Source organism: Carassius gibelio, chromosome B22, assembly GCF_023724105.1.
Source record: "Carassius gibelio isolate Cgi1373 ecotype wild population from Czech Republic chromosome B22, carGib1.2-hapl.c, whole genome shotgun sequence".
Lineage (NCBI taxonomy): Eukaryota > Metazoa > Chordata > Actinopteri > Cypriniformes > Cyprinidae > Carassius > Carassius gibelio.
This window is the reverse complement of record NC_068417.1, coordinates 4882939-4905281: the sequence shown is the minus strand read 5'-3', so window position 1 is coordinate 4905281 and position 22343 is coordinate 4882939. Positions and strand designations below refer to the sequence as shown.

The following is a 22343-nucleotide window of genomic DNA, read 5'->3' as shown; positions in this document are numbered from 1 at the left end:
GAATGACTGGTCTCATGACAATAGTTTCATGAGTATACAACACTATATGGATGATAGAAAATAAAAAAACTATCATACATCTGATGTCACTCTGTCCCTCTGTCACTGTGGGTAATGTGTGTGTGTGTGTGTGTGTGTGTGTGTTAAGTGAATTAGGTGTGAAACTATCAGGGAGCATTTAGTCTCCAGCGCCAACATTTTACAGAACTGCCACTTTCCTGGAGTCTCCAGAATTACTCGGTGTCCGGCTCTGAGAGACTTAAGATCCCAAAAAATGATTTAATTAGAATACCATGAAGTATTGTGAAATACTATATATTAAGGCTTTATATATAGGCTTTATGAACAGATTAGAGTGACTCGTGAAGGACCAGCACCACCTCCTCTTGTTCGATGGTTTGAGGAATATATCTTCCAGAATCTGGGATTAAGATTTGTTGTGTCAATTCATGGTTACAAGTTGTACTGAGCACTCCAGCCTAGATTCACCCAGGATACTTAGAGCACTCCCAAACTGAAGGGGGCAACCATACAACAGTGACAGGAAAAAGTGACAGGAGGTGGAACCAATTTCTCGGAAGTGCTCTTGGGACTATATTTACCGGCGCACCCACAGGGAGTGCATGGCATTGTAATGTTTGGTAAGAGCTCAGTTGGCCCTCTCACCCGTTCCTGGAAAAAGATACCCTAACCACAGCTCTTGATCATCCAAAGACGCAACTGGTAGGACAGAATGTGATTGTGTTTGAATGTGTGGAGTTCAGACTATATGATTTTTGCTTGGTTGTAATGTGCAATTTAAATTAAATAGCGAAGACTTTATTATGTGAATGTAGAACTTGGCAGAAGTAACGTTACTCTAAGCATGTGTATTGTTTAAATTATATAAGTTTAATTATGGGATTGCTATTTTAATTAACTATTAGAGATCCTAGGTTAATCAAAATTACTTTGTCTGGTTTGGTTTGAGGATTCTGTAACATCTATTTATTATTACTTTGAGAAAGTGGTATTGAGATTTATTTGTGATTTATTTGTAATTAATTTATGGTTTTGGTTTGTGTATCTTAAAGGTTATCAACCTATTCTGTTCCAACCCAATCTATCAAACCATCTTTAATAAAATAAAAGAAAAGAAAGTGAACAGTTTTGAGTTATCCTTTGCGTTCATCGGAGATAAAGCCGTTTTCAAGTTTGGGCAAAGCTGTGGTCCGTCATCAAACACACAGAACTTGACAGTTGATAACCAGCGTGGCAGTGAGAACAAGGATCAAAGGCCTGAAGTCAAGCTGTCGACGCAAAGGGAGAATTGACTGGAAATTCTTCACCATGGCACAGGAAACTCTTGGGAAAACAGTCAAGCAACTGAAGCAAGAGCGGACCTTAGCTAAATCTGCTTTCACAAAGCAAGCAAACTACCTGAGCAGAGCTGCAGATGGTATGATTAAGGATGAACTACAAGAGGAGTTCAGCAAGCTCAGTTCCCTGGCAAGGTATGTTAGTGATTCAAATGATGACTACAGGGCTGGCCTACTGGCTGAAGCGGGAACTGAGGAAGGTAAAGAAGTCAAGCTCGACAAGCACCAGCAGGCTGAGCTTGAAAGGACAATGGAAGAGTGCGACATGAGACTGGGTGAAATCCGTAAAGCAGTTCAATCCAACCTCTGGTCAAGATATGGTAAAGAGGAGGTAGACTTTGCAATCCAAGAAGCGGGAAAAGCTTGTGACAGAGCCCAAACAAGCCCCATCACTGCTATCAATAGAGATGGCTATGAACTGCAGCTGGAAAGAGTGAGGAAGCTAATTCATGATGCAACTGTAAGCCTGAAAGACTGGGAAAAATGGATCTCACATGATCAGACAGCACACTGGAAAGGCAGGTTAAAAGACCTGAGAATATTCGGCAGCAACCTCGAGGCCAGAAGAGCAGAATTCCTCACTGCACAAAAAATTGCAGAAGAGGAAAGAAGAGGTCCAGAGCCTCAACCAACAGCAGTTCCACAACCAGTGGTAAGAATAAAGCCAACTAGTCTACCTAAATTCACTGGATTTAAGAGGAATTTCCATCGATGGAAGAGAGACTGGGAAAATCTGCAAAAGCAGGGAGAGCCGACTGGCTCAGTGGAAGTGAAGAAGTTCCAACTCCTTGACAGTGTGGACGAGAGAATATGTAGAGACCTGCGCCTGCCAACATACAACAGTGCTGATGAAATATTTAGAGTACTTCAAAACCGGTATGGAGATAAATCAACAATTGCCTTGGAGATAATTGAGGACCTAGAGAGGATCCCTCCTTTAAAGCCACACCAGCCAAGGAAGGTAATTGACCTAATTCAAGCTGTGGAAAAGGCCCTGAATGACCTCACGGAGCTCGAAAGTACTGGAGCCATAAAAAATCCCCTTGTGATCCGATCCATAGAGAGCAAGCTGCCAGATAATATAAAGAGGGACTGGCTGACATTCATGGTCAATCCAAGAAATGGAGTCACACTTGACAATCACTTTGACATCCTTCTAACATTCTTAAAGACACAAGAGGACATTCTAGAGAAACTAGACCAATTGGGTGTTGGTGAAAAACCTGAAAAGAAAGCCACGTACCTGGAGAAAAGGTATGCCCTCACAAAGTCCACGAGGAAAGGAGGATGTGTTGTCTGTGGAGATGAAAAGCACCGTGAGAAGATATTCTTTTGTAAGCAGTTCAAAGAACTAAAGCCTGGTGAGAAACTGAATGCTGTCGAAAGGCTGGGAGCATGCAGAAGATGCCTCAGATGTCATGCAGAGGATGATGAATGTACGGACACATACCTGTGCAGGAACAGAGACTGCAGGAGAGGAAGCTCTTCAGATCACCATTTCTTTCTCTGCCTGAAAGGAGGATTCAAGGGGAAAGAATCTGTGAAAGTGGGAAAACCCAGCACTAGGAGGCAAACGTTCACAGAGGAGCAAGAGGAATTAATATCTGAGCTTACCCCGGATATGGCAGAAAAATTCAGGAGAGCCTTCACCAATATGGCTGCAAAATCACACTGCACTGGAAGAAGCCTTCCTGGAGTGATGGACTCAAGCACACGTGAGTTACCAGTTATTCTTATGCTTCTCGAAGTAACCACCAACGCAGGACAGAAAATTGGAACTCTCATTGACTTAGCATCAGATACCAACTACATCACTCATATAGCTGCCAGGAGACTGAAGCTTCAAAGTGAAAAGATCACACTTGTCATCCATGGAGTTGGAGGTATGGCCATGAAGGTAAAGACTAAAAGATACTTACTCAAGGTAAGAGTCAAGACACCTAGAGGCACGGAGAAAGCTCATGAGCTGATCTGTTATGGGTTGGATGAGATTGCAAAAGTTCACAGAGTAATCAAAGCGCAGCAACTCAAGAAGTTCTTCCCCGATTCCAACCTGGAAGATCTTCACAGACCAGAACACGTGGAGCTTCTCATAAGCCACCGTGAAGGAAGACTTGCTCCACAGAGAGTAAAGGTAGTAGGAGATCTTGTCCTGTGGGAAAGCCCTTTAGGAAAGACCGTTGGCGGAGCACATCCAGACCTCTGTGAAGTAGTGGACATGGCCTTGCACAATTCTGAGACTCACTTTGCACGATCGATGAGAATCACAGCAGTGAAGTATCAAGAAATTGCTGGGATGCAGGAATCTAGAGCTGAAACCAAAACCACTGTTATTGGCAGAGAGTTCTTGGACTGGTGGAAGTGGGACAGCATTGGTGCGGCCTGCGAACCCATGTGTGGAGGATGCCGGTGTGGTAACTGTCAACCAGGAGGCAAAGACATGACTCTGAGTGAAGAAAGAGAGCTTGAGATGATCAGGCAAGGCCTCAGTTATATGAAGTCAGATGCGCATAGTCAGGAGCCTCATTGGGACGCAAAATACCCCTGGATTGAGGATCCAAGTTCCCTCCCCAACAACAGAAGCGCAGTGGAAGCCACATTTCTGAGGATGGAGAAACAGCTCAAGAAAGAACCAGAGTGGCGTGCAGCATACACAACTCAAGTCCACGAGATGGTGGAAAGGAAGGCAGCAAAGAAACTCACTAGAGAGACCATTGCTGACTGGAAAGGACCAGTATGGTACGTCAGTCATTTGGTGGCGCCAAACCCACACTCTGTAACAACACCTGTCCGACTGGTATGGAACAGCAGCCAGAAGTTTAGAGGAATCAGCATGAATGACCTTCTCCTGAAAGGGCCTGATGTACTTAATCCCATCCGAGCAGTGCTACTAAGGTTCAGGAGAGGAGTCCATGCTGCCCTCGGCGACATCAAGAAGATGTACAATTCTGTGTGGCTTGAAGACCTGGAGATGCACCTCCATCGATTTCTCTGGAGAAACAGTGAAGATGAAGAAATTGAGGAATATGCCATCACCAGGGTCAACATTGGCGATCGACCAGCAGGGTGCATAGCACAACTGGCCATGAGAGAGACAGCAAAGCTGCCAATGTTCACTCATCTGAAGGAGGAACGGAGAGTCATTGAAGAGGATTCCTATGTAGATGATATCCTGACATCCCATAATGACATGGAAAAGCTAGATGAAACCACCAAAGGAGTCGAAGAAATTCTGAAGGCAGGTGGATTCTTCCTCAAGCCGTGGGTCCGATCAGGCCAAAGTGGGAGGCAGACGTCTACATCCGAACATCCAGCATCGTCAGATGAAGTCCTCATTCTCCCCAACCAAATGAGAGAAGGAGACAACAAAGCCCTTGGAGTTGGTTACCTGGTTGAACCAGACAAACTGTATCTTATGACCTCGATAAACTTCTCAAAGAGAAAAAAGAAGATGAGAATCAGCCAAAATCTTGTCGGAGAAGAGGTAAGAAGAAAAACTCCAAACCCACTGACTAGAAGACAATTGCTTAGCCAAGTAGCTAGTTTGTATGACCCAATAGGCCTTGCAACACCGGCCAAACAGAAAGGAGCCATTCTAGTCAGAAAGGCATTTCAAGAAGCTGGAGGCAAAACTCTAACACGAGACACATGGGACACACCTCTGTCTGAAAGACTTAGAGAAGAAGCCATCCACCTTTTTGAGGAATACACACGCCTCAACCAAATTACCTTCCATAGAAGCCTAACACCAGTCAAAAGGATTGGAGAACCCTGGGGAATAACATTCTCAGATGGGAGCGACCAGAGCTATGGAGCTGTTGCATACTTCAGGTGGAAGACTGAGCAAGGCATCCTGGTCCGGCTTGTTGAGTCCAAAGCCAAGCTCACACCACTTGACCAAAAGGGAGAACCAGTGAAGGCTGAGGTCTGTGGTGCTGTGTTCGCTGCAAGACTCAGGAAATACATTGAAAAGCACAGTCGGATGCAAGTTGATCGTTGGATCCATCTGTTGGACAGTCAAACTGTGCTGGGTGCAATCCAAAGGGACAGTTATGGGTACCAGACCTTTTTTGCGAACAGAGTAGGAGAGATCCAGAAATCCACATCAGTTGAAGATTGGAGATGGATTCCAGGTGAACAAAACATTGCTGACCTCACAACAAGAGGAGCAACCCCAGAAGACCTTAAAGAGAACTCTGTGTGGCAAAATGGCCCAGAGTTTCTGAAACGACCAGTGGAGGAGTGGCCGACAAAGTCAGCCAAAGATGTCGCTGCAGATGCCAAAGAAGGTATAAACAAGCTCCAAAGGAAATGTTTTACAGCAGCACTGACCCGAGCACAGGTTGAAAAAAACCAACATGCTCCACCTGCCACTGCAATGCAAATGTCTCCAACCTCTGACCAAAACAAGGACCTGCAAAGCAGCCCTAGCAGAAAAGGGCACCAAATCCAAGTCCGGAGGCCACCTTCTGGTTCTTCAGTGGGGAAAATCCTTAACATCAGTAAGTTCAGCAGTTTAACCAGGTTGATGAGAGTCATTGCCTGGGTGTGGAGAGCTGCCACAAAGTGGAAAGAAATGCTGGCCAAGACCTCAACCACAGACAAGTCAAAGAGAAAGGAGATTCCTTCAGCTCTTGAGATCAAGTCCAGAGTCAAGGAAGCTACACTTACCATCATGGAGTGTGAAGATGCACTCAGGGATCTCTTCCTTGCAGCTCAAAAGGAGGTAACCTTGCCAGACACCACACTCAGCAGACTTGCTGTGGTCAAAGAGGAAAGCACTGGACTTTTGCTCTGTGGAGGAAGATTCCAAATCTTTAATGAAGAAAAAACTGCAGTACCAATCTTGCCCTGCACATCCTGGGTATCCACTCTTCTAGCTCAAGAAGCCCACAAGGCAAATCATGAAGAAATCGCAGGCACACTCCTCCGGATGAGAAGGAAAGCATGGGTGGTAAGAGGCCGGAAATTAGCTCAGAAGATCGTTGATAATTGTGTGACATGCAGGAGACTTAGGGCCCGAAGGTGCCAACAGATTATGAGTGACCTCCCATCGGAACGAATAACACCAGCCAATCCATTTGAGTACACGACAGTGGACTTATTTGGACCTTACGAAGTGAAGGATGAGGTGAGAAAGAAGGTGAAACTCAAAGTGTGGGGAATTGTCTTCTGTTGCATGGCGTCTAGAGCTATGCACACAGACCTTGTCAGTGACCAGTCAGCTGAAGGCTTCCTGTTAGCCTACCAAAGATTTACAGCACTGAGAGGACATCCGAGGAAATTGTGGTCGGATCCTGGAAAGAACTTTGTCGGAGCCAGACCTGCCCTCAAAGAGCTCTACATGTTTTTGGACCGACTGGAGAAATCAAAGCTTGAGTATGAAGCCTCCAAACATGGCACAGAATGGAACTGGAGGATCCATCCAGCAGACTCACCTCACAGGAACGGAGCTGCTGAAGCTGCTGTCCGGACTGTGAAGCGGGCTTTGCACAATCTGGGGGGTAATGGAGTCTTCACATGGGGTGAGTTTCAGACTTTCCTTTATATGGCTTCCAACCTCGCCAATGAACGACCTATTGATGCCAGGACTCAGAGCCGGGAGGACTGTGTAGAATACATTAGCCCAAATTCACTTCTGCTTGGAAGAACTGGACCCAGAGGAGATCCAGGGACTTTTGACTTTGAAGGCTACTCTTACAAGAGATTAAGAAACATCCAAGTTGAAGTTGACCGGTTTTGGAGGAAATGGAGCCAGTTAGCCGGACCAAACCTGTTTGTCCGGACTAAGTGGCACACAGCTCACAGGAATGTGGCAATTGGAGATGTCATCTGGCTGGCTGACCAGAATGCCTTGAGAGGTCAGTTCAGGCTTGCCAGAGTTATTGACGTCAATACTGACAGAAAGGGAATTGTGAGGGATGTATATCTCCGATCCTTCCCCAGCTACCCAGTTGCAACTGTGAAGCCCACTAAAAAGGGGAAAAAACACTCAACCAAGGTACCTGCAACAGTTCTTCACAGGGATGTCAGACGAATAGTTGTCCTGCTTCCAGTAGAAGAACAGCAGCAGCAACAGGATCAAAAAATAGAGTAACTAAATCCAACATATCACAGTACTGGTGTGACCTCCTTGGGTTGAAGAACCAGGAGGTCAAGTGGGAGGTGTTGTGTCAATTCATGGTTACAAGTTGTACTGAGCACTCCAGCCTAGATTCACCCAGGATACTTAGAGCACTCCCAAACTGAAGGGGGCAACCATACAACAGTGACAGGAAAAAGTGACAGGAGGTGGAACCAATTTCTCGGAAGTGCTCTTGGGACTATATTTACCGGCGCACCCACAGGGAGTGCATGGCATTGAAATGTTTGGTAAGAGCTCAGTTGGCCCTCTCACCCGTTCCTGGAAAAAGATACCCTAACCACAGCTCTTGATCATCCAAAGACGCAACTGGTAGGACAGAATGTGATTGTGTTTGAATGTGTGGAGTTCAGACTATATGATTTTTGCTTGGTTGTAATGTGCAATTTAAATTAAATAGCGAAGACTTTATTATGTGAATGTAGAACTTGGCAGAAGTAACGTTACTCTAAGCATGTGTATTGTTTAAATTATATAAGTTTAATTATGGGATTGCTATTTTAATTAACTATTAGAGATCCTAGGTTAATCAAAATTACTTTGTCTGGTTTGGTTTGAGGATTCTGTAACATCTATTTATTATTACTTTGAGAAAGTGGTATTGAGATTTATTTGTGATTTATTTGTAATTAATTTATGGTTTTGGTTTGTGTATCTTAAAGGTTATCAACCTATTCTGTTCCAACCCAATCTATCAAACCATCTTTAATAAAATAAAAGAAAAGAAAGTGAACAGTTTTGAGTTATCCTTTGCGTTCATCGGAGATAAAGCCGTTTTCAAGTTTGGGCAAAGCTGTGGTCCGTCATCAAACACACAGAACTTGACAGTTGATAACCAGCGTGGCAGTGAGAACAAGGATCAAAGGCCTGAAGTCAAGCTGTCGACGCAAAGGGAGAATTGACTGGAAATTCTTCACCATGGCACAGGAAACTCTTGGGAAAACAGTCAAGCAACTGAAGCAAGAGCGGACCTTAGCTAAATCTGCTTTCACAAAGCAAGCAAACTACCTGAGCAGAGCTGCAGATGGTATGATTAAGGATGAACTACAAGAGGAGTTCAGCAAGCTCAGTTCCCTGGCAAGGTATGTTAGTGATTCAAATGATGACTACAGGGCTGGCCTACTGGCTGAAGCGGGAACTGAGGAAGGTAAAGAAGTCAAGCTCGACAAGCACCAGCAGGCTGAGCTTGAAAGGACAATGGAAGAGTGCGACATGAGACTGGGTGAAATCCGTAAAGCAGTTCAATCCAACCTCTGGTCAAGATATGGTAAAGAGGAGGTAGACTTTGCAATCCAAGAAGCGGGAAAAGCTTGTGACAGAGCCCAAACAAGCCCCATCACTGCTATCAATAGAGATGGCTATGAACTGCAGCTGGAAAGAGTGAGGAAGCTAATTCATGATGCAACTGTAAGCCTGAAAGACTGGGAAAAATGGATCTCACATGATCAGACAGCACACTGGAAAGGCAGGTTAAAAGACCTGAGAATATTCGGCAGCAACCTCGAGGCCAGAAGAGCAGAATTCCTCACTGCACAAAAAATTGCAGAAGAGGAAAGAAGAGGTCCAGAGCCTCAACCAACAGCAGTTCCACAACCAGTGGTAAGAATAAAGCCAACTAGTCTACCTAAATTCACTGGATTTAAGAGGAATTTCCATCGATGGAAGAGAGACTGGGAAAATCTGCAAAAGCAGGGAGAGCCGACTGGCTCAGTGGAAGTGAAGAAGTTCCAACTCCTTGACAGTGTGGACGAGAGAATATGTAGAGACCTGCGCCTGCCAACATACAACAGTGCTGATGAAATATTTAGAGTACTTCAAAACCGGTATGGAGATAAATCAACAATTGCCTTGGAGATAATTGAGGACCTAGAGAGGATCCCTCCTTTAAAGCCACACCAGCCAAGGAAGGTAATTGACCTAATTCAAGCTGTGGAAAAGGCCCTGAATGACCTCACGGAGCTCGAAAGTACTGGAGCCATAAAAAATCCCCTTGTGATCCGATCCATAGAGAGCAAGCTGCCAGATAATATAAAGAGGGACTGGCTGACATTCATGGTCAATCCAAGAAATGGAGTCACACTTGACAATCACTTTGACATCCTTCTAACATTCTTAAAGACACAAGAGGACATTCTAGAGAAACTAGACCAATTGGGTGTTGGTGAAAAACCTGAAAAGAAAGCCACGTACCTGGAGAAAAGGTATGCCCTCACAAAGTCCACGAGGAAAGGAGGATGTGTTGTCTGTGGAGATGAAAAGCACCGTGAGAAGATATTCTTTTGTAAGCAGTTCAAAGAACTAAAGCCTGGTGAGAAACTGAATGCTGTCGAAAGGCTGGGAGCATGCAGAAGATGCCTCAGATGTCATGCAGAGGATGATGAATGTACGGACACATACCTGTGCAGGAACAGAGACTGCAGGAGAGGAAGCTCTTCAGATCACCATTTCTTTCTCTGCCTGAAAGGAGGATTCAAGGGGAAAGAATCTGTGAAAGTGGGAAAACCCAGCACTAGGAGGCAAACGTTCACAGAGGAGCAAGAGGAATTAATATCTGAGCTTACCCCGGATATGGCAGAAAAATTCAGGAGAGCCTTCACCAATATGGCTGCAAAATCACACTGCACTGGAAGAAGCCTTCCTGGAGTGATGGACTCAAGCACACGTGAGTTACCAGTTATTCTTATGCTTCTCGAAGTAACCACCAACGCAGGACAGAAAATTGGAACTCTCATTGACTTAGCATCAGATACCAACTACATCACTCATATAGCTGCCAGGAGACTGAAGCTTCAAAGTGAAAAGATCACACTTGTCATCCATGGAGTTGGAGGTATGGCCATGAAGGTAAAGACTAAAAGATACTTACTCAAGGTAAGAGTCAAGACACCTAGAGGCACGGAGAAAGCTCATGAGCTGATCTGTTATGGGTTGGATGAGATTGCAAAAGTTCACAGAGTAATCAAAGCGCAGCAACTCAAGAAGTTCTTCCCCGATTCCAACCTGGAAGATCTTCACAGACCAGAACACGTGGAGCTTCTCATAAGCCACCGTGAAGGAAGACTTGCTCCACAGAGAGTAAAGGTAGTAGGAGATCTTGTCCTGTGGGAAAGCCCTTTAGGAAAGACCGTTGGCGGAGCACATCCAGACCTCTGTGAAGTAGTGGACATGGCCTTGCACAATTCTGAGACTCACTTTGCACGATCGATGAGAATCACAGCAGTGAAGTATCAAGAAATTGCTGGGATGCAGGAATCTAGAGCTGAAACCAAAACCACTGTTATTGGCAGAGAGTTCTTGGACTGGTGGAAGTGGGACAGCATTGGTGCGGCCTGCGAACCCATGTGTGGAGGATGCCGGTGTGGTAACTGTCAACCAGGAGGCAAAGACATGACTCTGAGTGAAGAAAGAGAGCTTGAGATGATCAGGCAAGGCCTCAGTTATATGAAGTCAGATGCGCATAGTCAGGAGCCTCATTGGGACGCAAAATACCCCTGGATTGAGGATCCAAGTTCCCTCCCCAACAACAGAAGCGCAGTGGAAGCCACATTTCTGAGGATGGAGAAACAGCTCAAGAAAGAACCAGAGTGGCGTGCAGCATACACAACTCAAGTCCACGAGATGGTGGAAAGGAAGGCAGCAAAGAAACTCACTAGAGAGACCATTGCTGACTGGAAAGGACCAGTATGGTACGTCAGTCATTTGGTGGCGCCAAACCCACACTCTGTAACAACACCTGTCCGACTGGTATGGAACAGCAGCCAGAAGTTTAGAGGAATCAGCATGAATGACCTTCTCCTGAAAGGGCCTGATGTACTTAATCCCATCCGAGCAGTGCTACTAAGGTTCAGGAGAGGAGTCCATGCTGCCCTCGGCGACATCAAGAAGATGTACAATTCTGTGTGGCTTGAAGACCTGGAGATGCACCTCCATCGATTTCTCTGGAGAAACAGTGAAGATGAAGAAATTGAGGAATATGCCATCACCAGGGTCAACATTGGCGATCGACCAGCAGGGTGCATAGCACAACTGGCCATGAGAGAGACAGCAAAGCTGCCAATGTTCACTCATCTGAAGGAGGAACGGAGAGTCATTGAAGAGGATTCCTATGTAGATGATATCCTGACATCCCATAATGACCTGGAAAAGCTAGATGAAACCACCAAAGGAGTCGAAGAAATTCTGAAGGCAGGTGGATTCTTCCTCAAGCCGTGGGTCCGATCAGGCCAAAGTGGGAGGCAGACGTCTACATCCGAACATCCAGCATCGTCAGATGAAGTCCTCATTCTCCCCAACCAAATGAGAGAAGGAGACAACAAAGCCCTTGGAGTTGGTTACCTGGTTGAACCAGACAAACTGTATCTTATGACCTCGATAAACTTCTCAAAGAGAAAAAAGAAGATGAGAATCAGCCAAAATCTTGTCGGAGAAGAGGTAAGAAGAAAAACTCCAAACCCACTGACTAGAAGACAATTGCTTAGCCAAGTAGCTAGTTTGTATGACCCAATAGGCCTTGCAACACCGGCCAAACAGAAAGGAGCCATTCTAGTCAGAAAGGCATTTCAAGAAGCTGGAGGCAAAACTCTAACACGAGACACATGGGACACACCTCTGTCTGAAAGACTTAGAGAAGAAGCCATCCACCTTTTTGAGGAATACACACGCCTCAACCAAATTACCTTCCATAGAAGCCTAACACCAGTCAAAAGGATTGGAGAACCCTGGGGAATAACATTCTCAGATGGGAGCGACCAGAGCTATGGAGCTGTTGCATACTTCAGGTGGAAGACTGAGCAAGGCATCCTGGTCCGGCTTGTTGAGTCCAAAGCCAAGCTCACACCACTTGACCAAAAGGGAGAACCAGTGAAGGCTGAGGTCTGTGGTGCTGTGTTCGCTGCAAGACTCAGGAAATACATTGAAAAGCACAGTCGGATGCAAGTTGATCGTTGGATCCATCTGTTGGACAGTCAAACTGTGCTGGGTGCAATCCAAAGGGACAGTTATGGGTACCAGACCTTTTTTGCGAACAGAGTAGGAGAGATCCAGAAATCCACATCAGTTGAAGATTGGAGATGGATTCCAGGTGAACAAAACATTGCTGACCTCACAACAAGAGGAGCAACCCCAGAAGACCTTAAAGAGAACTCTGTGTGGCAAAATGGCCCAGAGTTTCTGAAACGACCAGTGGAGGAGTGGCCGACAAAGTCAGCCAAAGATGTCGCTGCAGATGCCAAAGAAGGTATAAACAAGCTCCAAAGGAAATGTTTTACAGCAGCACTGACCCGAGCACAGGTTGAAAAAAACCAACATGCTCCACCTGCCACTGCAATGCAAATGTCTCCAACCTCTGACCAAAACAAGGACCTGCAAAGCAGCCCTAGCAGAAAAGGGCACCAAATCCAAGTCCGGAGGCCACCTTCTGGTTCTTCAGTGGGGAAAATCCTTAACATCAGTAAGTTCAGCAGTTTAACCAGGTTGATGAGAGTCATTGCCTGGGTGTGGAGAGCTGCCACAAAGTGGAAAGAAATGCTGGCCAAGACCTCAACCACAGACAAGTCAAAGAGAAAGGAGATTCCTTCAGCTCTTGAGATCAAGTCCAGAGTCAAGGAAGCTACACTTACCATCATGGAGTGTGAAGATGCACTCAGGGATCTCTTCCTTGCAGCTCAAAAGGAGGTAACCTTGCCAGACACCACACTCAGCAGACTTGCTGTGGTCAAAGAGGAAAGCACTGGACTTTTGCTCTGTGGAGGAAGATTCCAAATCTTTAATGAAGAAAAAACTGCAGTACCAATCTTGCCCTGCACATCCTGGGTATCCACTCTTCTAGCTCAAGAAGCCCACAAGGCAAATCATGAAGAAATCGCAGGCACACTCCTCCGGATGAGAAGGAAAGCATGGGTGGTAAGAGGCCGGAAATTAGCTCAGAAGATCGTTGATAATTGTGTGACATGCAGGAGACTTAGGGCCCGAAGGTGCCAACAGATTATGAGTGACCTCCCATCGGAACGAATAACACCAGCCAATCCATTTGAGTACACGACAGTGGACTTATTTGGACCTTACGAAGTGAAGGATGAGGTGAGAAAGAAGGTGAAACTCAAAGTGTGGGGAATTGTCTTCTGTTGCATGGCGTCTAGAGCTATGCACACAGACCTTGTCAGTGACCAGTCAGCTGAAGGCTTCCTGTTAGCCTACCAAAGATTTACAGCACTGAGAGGACATCCGAGGAAATTGTGGTCGGATCCTGGAAAGAACTTTGTCGGAGCCAGACCTGCCCTCAAAGAGCTCTACATGTTTTTGGACCGACTGGAGAAATCAAAGCTTGAGTATGAAGCCTCCAAACATGGCACAGAATGGAACTGGAGGATCCATCCAGCAGACTCACCTCACAGGAACGGAGCTGCTGAAGCTGCTGTCCGGACTGTGAAGCGGGCTTTGCACAATCTGGGGGGTAATGGAGTCTTCACATGGGGTGAGTTTCAGACTTTCCTTTATATGGCTTCCAACCTCGCCAATGAACGACCTATTGATGCCAGGACTCAGAGCCGGGAGGACTGTGTAGAATACATTAGCCCAAATTCACTTCTGCTTGGAAGAACTGGACCCAGAGGAGATCCAGGGACTTTTGACTTTGAAGGCTACTCTTACAAGAGATTAAGAAACATCCAAGTTGAAGTTGACCGGTTTTGGAGGAAATGGAGCCAGTTAGCCGGACCAAACCTGTTTGTCCGGACTAAGTGGCACACAGCTCACAGGAATGTGGCAATTGGAGATGTCATCTGGCTGGCTGACCAGAATGCCTTGAGAGGTCAGTTCAGGCTTGCCAGAGTTATTGACGTCAATACTGACAGAAAGGGAATTGTGAGGGATGTATATCTCCGATCCTTCCCCAGCTACCCAGTTGCAACTGTGAAGCCCACTAAAAAGGGGAAAAAACACTCAACCAAGGTACCTGCAACAGTTCTTCACAGGGATGTCAGACGAATAGTTGTCCTGCTTCCAGTAGAAGAACAGCAGCAGCAACAGGATCAAAAAATAGAGTAACTAAATCCAACATATCACAGTACTGGTGTGACCTCCTTGGGTTGAAGAACCAGGAGGTCAAGTGGGAGGTGTTGTGTCAATTCATGGTTACAAGTTGTACTGAGCACTCCAGCCTAGATTCACCCAGGATACTTAGAGCACTCCCAAACTGAAGGGGGCAACCATACAACAGTGACAGGAAAAAGTGACAGGAGGTGGAACCAATTTCTCGGAAGTGCTCTTGGGACTATATTTACCGGCGCACCCACAGGGAGTGCATGGCATTGAAATGTTTGGTAAGAGCTCAGTTGGCCCTCTCACCCGTTCCTGGAAAAAGATACCCTAACCACAGCTCTTGATCATCCAAAGACGCAACTGGTAGGACAGAATGTGATTGTGTTTGAATGTGTGGAGTTCAGACTATATGATTTTTGCTTGGTTGTAATGTGCAATTTAAATTAAATAGCGAAGACTTTATTATGTGAATGTAGAACTTGGCAGAAGTAACGTTACTCTAAGCATGTGTATTGTTTAAATTATATAAGTTTAATTATGGGATTGCTATTTTAATTAACTATTAGAGATCCTAGGTTAATCAAAATTACTTTGTCTGGTTTGGTTTGAGGATTCTGTAACATCTATTTATTATTACTTTGAGAAAGTGGTATTGAGATTTATTTGTGATTTATTTGTAATTAATTTATGGTTTTGGTTTGTGTATCTTAAAGGTTATCAACCTATTCTGTTCCAACCCAATCTATCAAACCATCTTTAAGAAAATAAAAGAAAAGAAAGTGAACAGTTTTGAGTTATCCTTTGCGTTCATCGGAGATAAAGCCGTTTTCAAGTTTGGGCAAAGCTGTGGTCCGTCATCAAACACACAGAACTTGACAAGATTTAAGAGCTCATTTTTATTCCACCTCCTTTCCTGAAAGTCTGTCTTGCAGAATTGACTAAAAATTAATCTTCACATTATTTCCTAATTATTTTGCAATTCTTTTTGTCAGTTCTTCTTGACCTGTTTTTCTCTTCCAGCTTTCCTGGACTATTGTATAGCACTCATAAATGATTAAATAAAAAACAATGGTAGTTATTAAGATTGATATGGTTTGGAATTGGTAAAAAATGCTTGGAAAAAAATCACAATAAAACAATGTTTTAATGTTTAAGTTTGGAATATTAACTGACGTGAATGAATGCTATATAAATATTGTTCATGTTAACATAATGTTTATGAATGGAATCTTATTGTAAAGTGTTACTAAAGTTATATATATATATATATATTGTTCTGTGAATGTGATTTTAAAGTCTAGATGATTCGGATTAACCCTTTAACTGCCATATCCTTTAAAACCTCACTGCCAGAGGGATATTGTGAATGCATGTGCCCGCTGGGCACAGTTTACCTGATGCCACCGGGGTGGCGATGGCACTGGTGGCTTGAGCCCGCCATCGCTGCTTGCAGCTATATATTTATTAGGGCTCAAGCCCAAAGGGCGAGAGGCCTATTGTTTTCCTTAGGATTATTTTTAGGGCTCAAGCCCAAAGGGCGAGAGGCCTATTGTTTTCCTTAGGATTATTTTTAGGGCTCAAGCCCAAAGGGCGAGAGGCCTATTGTTTTCCTTAGGATTATTTTTTATTATTATTATTATTATTATTATTATTTTTTTTTTTTTCCAACGTCTCGGGGGCTTTTGGGGCCCTTAACGTGCTTAAAAAGTCTTGAAAATTGGCACACAGATTGGAACCTGCGGCCATTAGGGCCGGGCAGAGACTGATACACGGGCGTGGCACAGGGGCTCTACAGCGCCCCCTGGAATATGGAGGGCCATATATCATACATTCTTGCTCGTAGACGTATGAAACTCGGTACACATATAAATCTCATCAATCCAAACAACTTTTGTATTGCATATCATAGGCTCCGCCCAACAGGAAGTTGGCTATTTAGGGTTTAGTATTCAAATTTTTCGTCAAAGTTGTGGGGGCTTTTGGGGTCCTTAACATACTCAAAAACTCTTGAAAATTTGCGCACACTTTGGAATCTGTGGCCTTTAGGAGCCTGCAGAGGCTGGGACCCGGGCGTGGCACAGGGGCTCTACGGCGCCCCCTGGAACACAGTCAGAAATGTTGATGTATAGCTCACACATACTTGCACATATTCATATGAAACTCAGTACACATATAGATCTCATCGTGCCAAACAACTTTCGTATTGCATGTCATAGGCTCCGCCCATCAGGAAGTCAGCTATTTAGAGTTATGTAAAAAGCGCATGCTCTGGAATTTGAAATACTTGTCATAGGTTTTTTTCTCGATTGCCGCCAAACTCGGTCAACATGATCTCAAGACACTGGGGATTAAAAATTGCCAGGGGATTTTTGATATCTCGAACGGTTTGCTCGTGGCGAGGCGTTGAAATTATGGCGAGAAATGAGAAACAGGAAGTGTCTAATACCGTCCACATACATTTCCTGATTTTAATCAAACTTCATCAGATTATTCGTTGTATGATGTCGATCGCATATATGTGACTATTAGGAGTCAAAGTTATAGCGCCACCAACTGGCAGCAGGAAGTGTGTCATTTTCAAAATGATTTGAATTCAGCATCTTATTATTACTCGATTTGCTTCAAACTTCATCAGAATAATGTTAAAACACAGCCGATATAAATCTGCAAGGGGGATATTGATATCTAAAAAATTGTTGGCGTGGCAACATGTCAAACTGGAATACTTCTCAGGTGATTTTGAGGCAAATAACATACTTAGAATTTCACAAAACTCTGAACACACATCAGTATTTCTGATAGGAACTTAAATTGTGAATGGATTTTGGATAGCTTGAATGGTTTTGCCGTGGTGATTTTTTTAAATGACCTTACAAAGGGAATCATTATTGTATTTTTAAATTGCAGCTTCCAAACACGTCAAAGAATTTTTTCATACAGATGAAAAAGTCATTCTGAGGAAATATGCATAGTTTAACGACTTTACAACACTGTATGGATAACAGAAAATTAAAAAACTGTCAGACATCTCATCTCACTCTGTCCCTCTGTGTGAGTGTATGTGCTTCAGACTTCCATTGTCTGAGAGAAATTGCGCCCCTACAGGTTCAATTCCCGAACTTTTACTTTCACTTTTAAATCGGTTAAAAATACAAATAAATACTTAGATTTAATTCACACTGACAAGCTAAACCAACATATCTGATTATTACCGGTTCAGGGCTCATGGATAAATTATTTCTGGCCAGAGATACGTGAGAAACACGAGAGATGAATCACCGCTGTGATCACGAGCGTCTGGAGTAAAGAGCTCAGAGAAAACAAATTTATTCCTGTTTTAAAGTTTTTAAAAATAAATTATTACAGCGATATCACACAATCAACCAATTAGAACACACCAAGAGCTAAATTAAGATGTTTTTGAACTGTTTGTGTGAAAATGAAATATTCGCGGCTGCCTATCTGAAATCACTGCTCCGATCAGCTCGCACAGTGTCACAAGTTCAAAACTAACGAATTTATTCTTGTTTAAGAGCTTTTTTAAATAACTTATTGCCATACATGCACACAATACATCCATTATAACACACCACGAGCTAAATATAGGTGTTTGTGACCCGTTTAAGTGTGCAAGACTATTTGAAAGCGCGACTGGCAGAATAACATATATCTCTCGAGCTGCTGGATTCTGCCTTTCGTCGTAAGAACGAACACATCACGGACAAGATTATTTCAAAATACATAATAGATTGGCTAATATAAACGAAAACAGCCACGTGAACATAAACTGTTGAGAAATAAATCTGAAGTGGATCTATTGGATTTTAATATTAAGTGACCGCATATACCAGCTGCTTCTGTCTTCAATTTTAATCTATATAAAAAATTTAACTCATTCATCTTAGTTGCTTTTTTAATGTGTGTACGTATTTATTTATTATTTTGCTCTAACAAGACTTAATCTATATTTAATTAAATCAATTACATTTTATTTTACATTTGATTTGTCCATTTCTGCATCTAAACGCCTAAAAACCTAAAACATGCTCTATTATACTATTGTTAGCAATTTCTTTATCGTCCAATTTATCTGGTGTACACTTTTATTTTCATAATAAACTTGTTTGTTAGATTATACACAGTTACAGTGGTCTATAATAAATATTGACAGGTTTTATTCAAGCTGTTTAGAATGAATGCAGTAGGCTATTTTTTTTAAATGTAAATCCAAAAAAAATAAAAAATAAAAAAATAAATAATAAACAGTGGAAAATCATAACTGTTGTACTTTTTTTATACATTTTGTATAATTTTATAGTTTATGCATTATAGTTATAAAAACAAATAAATTTAGCCACTCACATATAAATCTTAGGCCTTATCCTTTTTTGACAGTTTTAGGGATTTTTAAAAATCCTAAAAAACCTTATTTGTGCTGCAAATAATAATTTCAAATTAATTTGATACTGACCTCTGACATCCTGTGACATGATATTTATTTGAATTTACATAATCTCATGGATGTAACAGTAAATCTGTTCAGCTCACAGATCAAGACTAAGCTGTAATGCAAGCAGAACTTTCACAAATGCTTACAGGTCAATAAAATCATTACAAAACACTTACAAATCATTTAAGGGATTTGATAACACTGTTAAATAATGTCTAATTTGTTAACATTAGCAAATGCATTGATAACACTTTATAATAACTGCACTCATTAGTAAATAGTCAGTTCATGCTTCATAAAGCCTTGTCCCAATATTAATAGTCAGTAGTAAGCAGTTTATAAATACAGCTATAAATAGCTTGTTCTTGGTTTATAAGCACATTTATTAAAAAGGAGAGTAAAGGGTCAGTTATCTTCCTATGAAAAAAAATAAAATAAAAATAAACAAACAACAACACAGATTGATACAGAACTCAGAAATGTTATTGTGGATTTATGATAAACTCAGCCTGTAAATGAATTAATTCTCCTCCAAGAAGACACAAGTAGTTCACACCAAACTGTTTTAACATGAAGCCATATACTGAAGATGTTAAATTTCGAATGGGTTTAGGATCCCTTAAATGGTGTGGCCATAGCGATTTATTAAAGTAACATATAGTAAAATAACTATTGTATTTTTTTATCTTTAAAATTTTTAATTCCAACTCTTCATAATTTTTTATATACGTAGAAGTCATCATTTGAAGGAAGCACAGTAAGTTTCATAGCTTTATCATTTTCAAGAGCCAGCATAAAATTAAAACTATCATAACTTATAAATCAAGCTGGCAATTCTTAGTACCAATAATGTCCACCAGATAGAGCTATAGGATTACTTTTAAATAATTATTGTAGAAACAAGTATGATTTAAATCATTTATAGAAATCTTTCAAAGAAAAATAATATGAATTTTACTGATAAAATGACCCTCACTTAATTAGAAAAACAAGCTGAAGTATTGTGAACCGTATATTAAGAATAATTCTTTATAGGCTTTATGGACAGATACGTTTTCAGAGACTCTTGAAGGATCAGCACCACATCCTCTTTTACCACTGTTTAAAGAATGTATCTTACAGTACAGGTGCGTATGAATTTTGAATAGCTTGAATGGTTTTGTCGTGGTGATTTTTTGAAATAACAGTAAAAATGTAACCAGTAAATGTCATTTATTTTTTTAAAGTGCAGCTTCTAAACACTTAAAAAAAAAAAAATGTACACATAGAAGACCAGTCATTCTGAGGCATATTTCCTCAGAATGACTGGTCTCATGACCATAGTTTCATGACTATACAACACTATATGGATGATAGAAAATTAAAAAAAACTATCATACATCTGATGTCACTCAGTCCCACTGTCACTGTGGGTAATGTGTGTGTGTGTGTGTGTGTGTTAAGTGAATTAGGTGTGAAACTATCAGGGTGCATTTAGTCTCCAGCGCCAACATTTTACAGAACTGCCACTTTCCTGGAGTCTCCAGAATTACTCGGTGTCAGGCTCTGAGAGACTTAAGATTCCAAAAAATGATTTAATTAGAATACCATGAAGTATTGTGAAATACTATATATTAAGTCTTTATATATAGGCTTTATGCACAGATTAGAGTGACTCGTGAAGGACCAGCACCACCTCCTCTTGTTCGATGGTTTGAGGAATATATCTTCCAGAATCCAGGATTAAGATTTAGGAGCTCATTTTTATTCCACCTCCTTTCCTGAAAAGTCTGTCTTGCAGAATTGACTAAAAATTAATCTTCACATTAATTACTAATTATTTTGCAATTCTTTTTGTCAGTTCTTCTTGACCTGCTTTTTTCTTCTTCTTTTCTGACCTCATGACCCAGTCAGTATTTTTTGTACAATGGTCAAGTCTTAACTTATCCATTTCTGTATTGCATTTGTGTTTGTTATTTCTCATGGGTATTTCATAATTTTCGACCTTACAGTTTGAGTTAAAAGTCTATTTTAGCGCATTTCATCTGTAAAAGAAAACATGCCTAATAATTCTGCACACATGAATATAAGGAGTTTTTATCTTCCAGCTTTCCTGGACTATTGTATAGCACTCATAAATGATTAAATAAAAAATAATGGTAGTTATTAAGATTTATATGGTTTGGAATTGGTAAAATGTACTTGGAAAAAAATCACAATAAAACAATGTTTTCATGTTTAAGTTTGGAATATTAACTGACATGAATGAATGCTATATAAATATTGTTCATGTTAACATAATGTTTATAAATGAAATCTTATTGTACAGTGTTACTAATATATATATTGTTCTGTGAATGTGATTTTAAAGTCTAGATGATTCGGATTAACCCTTTAACTGCCGTATCCTTTAAAACCTCACTGCCAGAGGGATATTGTGAATGCATGTGCCCGCTGGGCACAGTTTACCTGATGCCACCGGGGTGGCGATGGCATTGGTGGCTTGAGCCCGCCATCGCTGCTTGCAGCTATATTTTATTAGGGCTCAAGCCTGGAGGGCGAGAGCCCTATTGTTTTCCTTAGGATTATTTGTTATTAGGGCTCAAGCCTGGAGGGCGAGAGCCCTATTGTTTTCCTTAGGATTATTATTATTTTTTTTTTTTTTCTTTATTCTTCTAATTTTTTTCCAAGGTTTCGGGGGCTTTTGGGGTCCTTAACATACTCAAAAACTCTTGAAAATTGGCACACACCTTGGAACCTGCGGCCATTAGGGCCGGGCAGAGTCTGATACACGGGCGTGGCACAGGGGCTCTACAGCGCCCCCTGTAGTACTGAGGGCCATATATCATGCATACTTGCACGTATACATATGAAACTTGGTACATATATATAACTCATCAAACCAAACAACTTTCACACTGCATGTCATAAGCTCCGCCCAACAGGAAGTTGGCTATTTAGGGTTTTATGAAAAACACATGCTCTGGAATTTGATATACTCCTCTGAGGAACTCCACCCGTTCACCACAAAACTCGGTGAACACGATCTCAAGACATTGGGGATGCTAAATTGCGAAGAGATTTTTGATATCTCGAACGGTTTGCCCGTGGCGAGGCGTTGAAATTATGGCGAGAAATGAGAAACAGGAAATGTCTAATAACATCCACATACATTTCCTGAATTTGATCAAACTTAATTTGTTTGTTCGTTGTATGATACCGATCGTATATATGTGACTATTAGGAGTCAAAGTTATAGCGCCACCAACTGGCAGCAGGAAGTCAATCATTTTCAAAACGCTTTGAATTCAGCATCTTTGTAACGACAGATAAAAGAGGAGGAAGCAATTGCAGGCGATCAGATGTAGTTTATTGA

The 22343-nt window shown here is 42.1% G+C and overlaps 1 protein-coding gene and 1 long non-coding RNA gene across 2 annotated transcripts in view; one reads left to right on the top strand and one right to left on the bottom strand.

Moving 5' to 3' along the window:
* LOC127987694 (uncharacterized) overlaps nucleotides 1-22343 on the bottom strand; it is a 2462016-nt gene that overhangs the window by 2017065 nt on the left and 422608 nt on the right. The window lies entirely within an intron of this gene.
* The window catches only part of LOC127987792 (uncharacterized), a 338739-nt gene that overhangs the window by 242520 nt on the left and 73876 nt on the right, over nucleotides 1-22343 (top strand). The gene's annotated exons all lie outside the window — the stretch shown is intronic.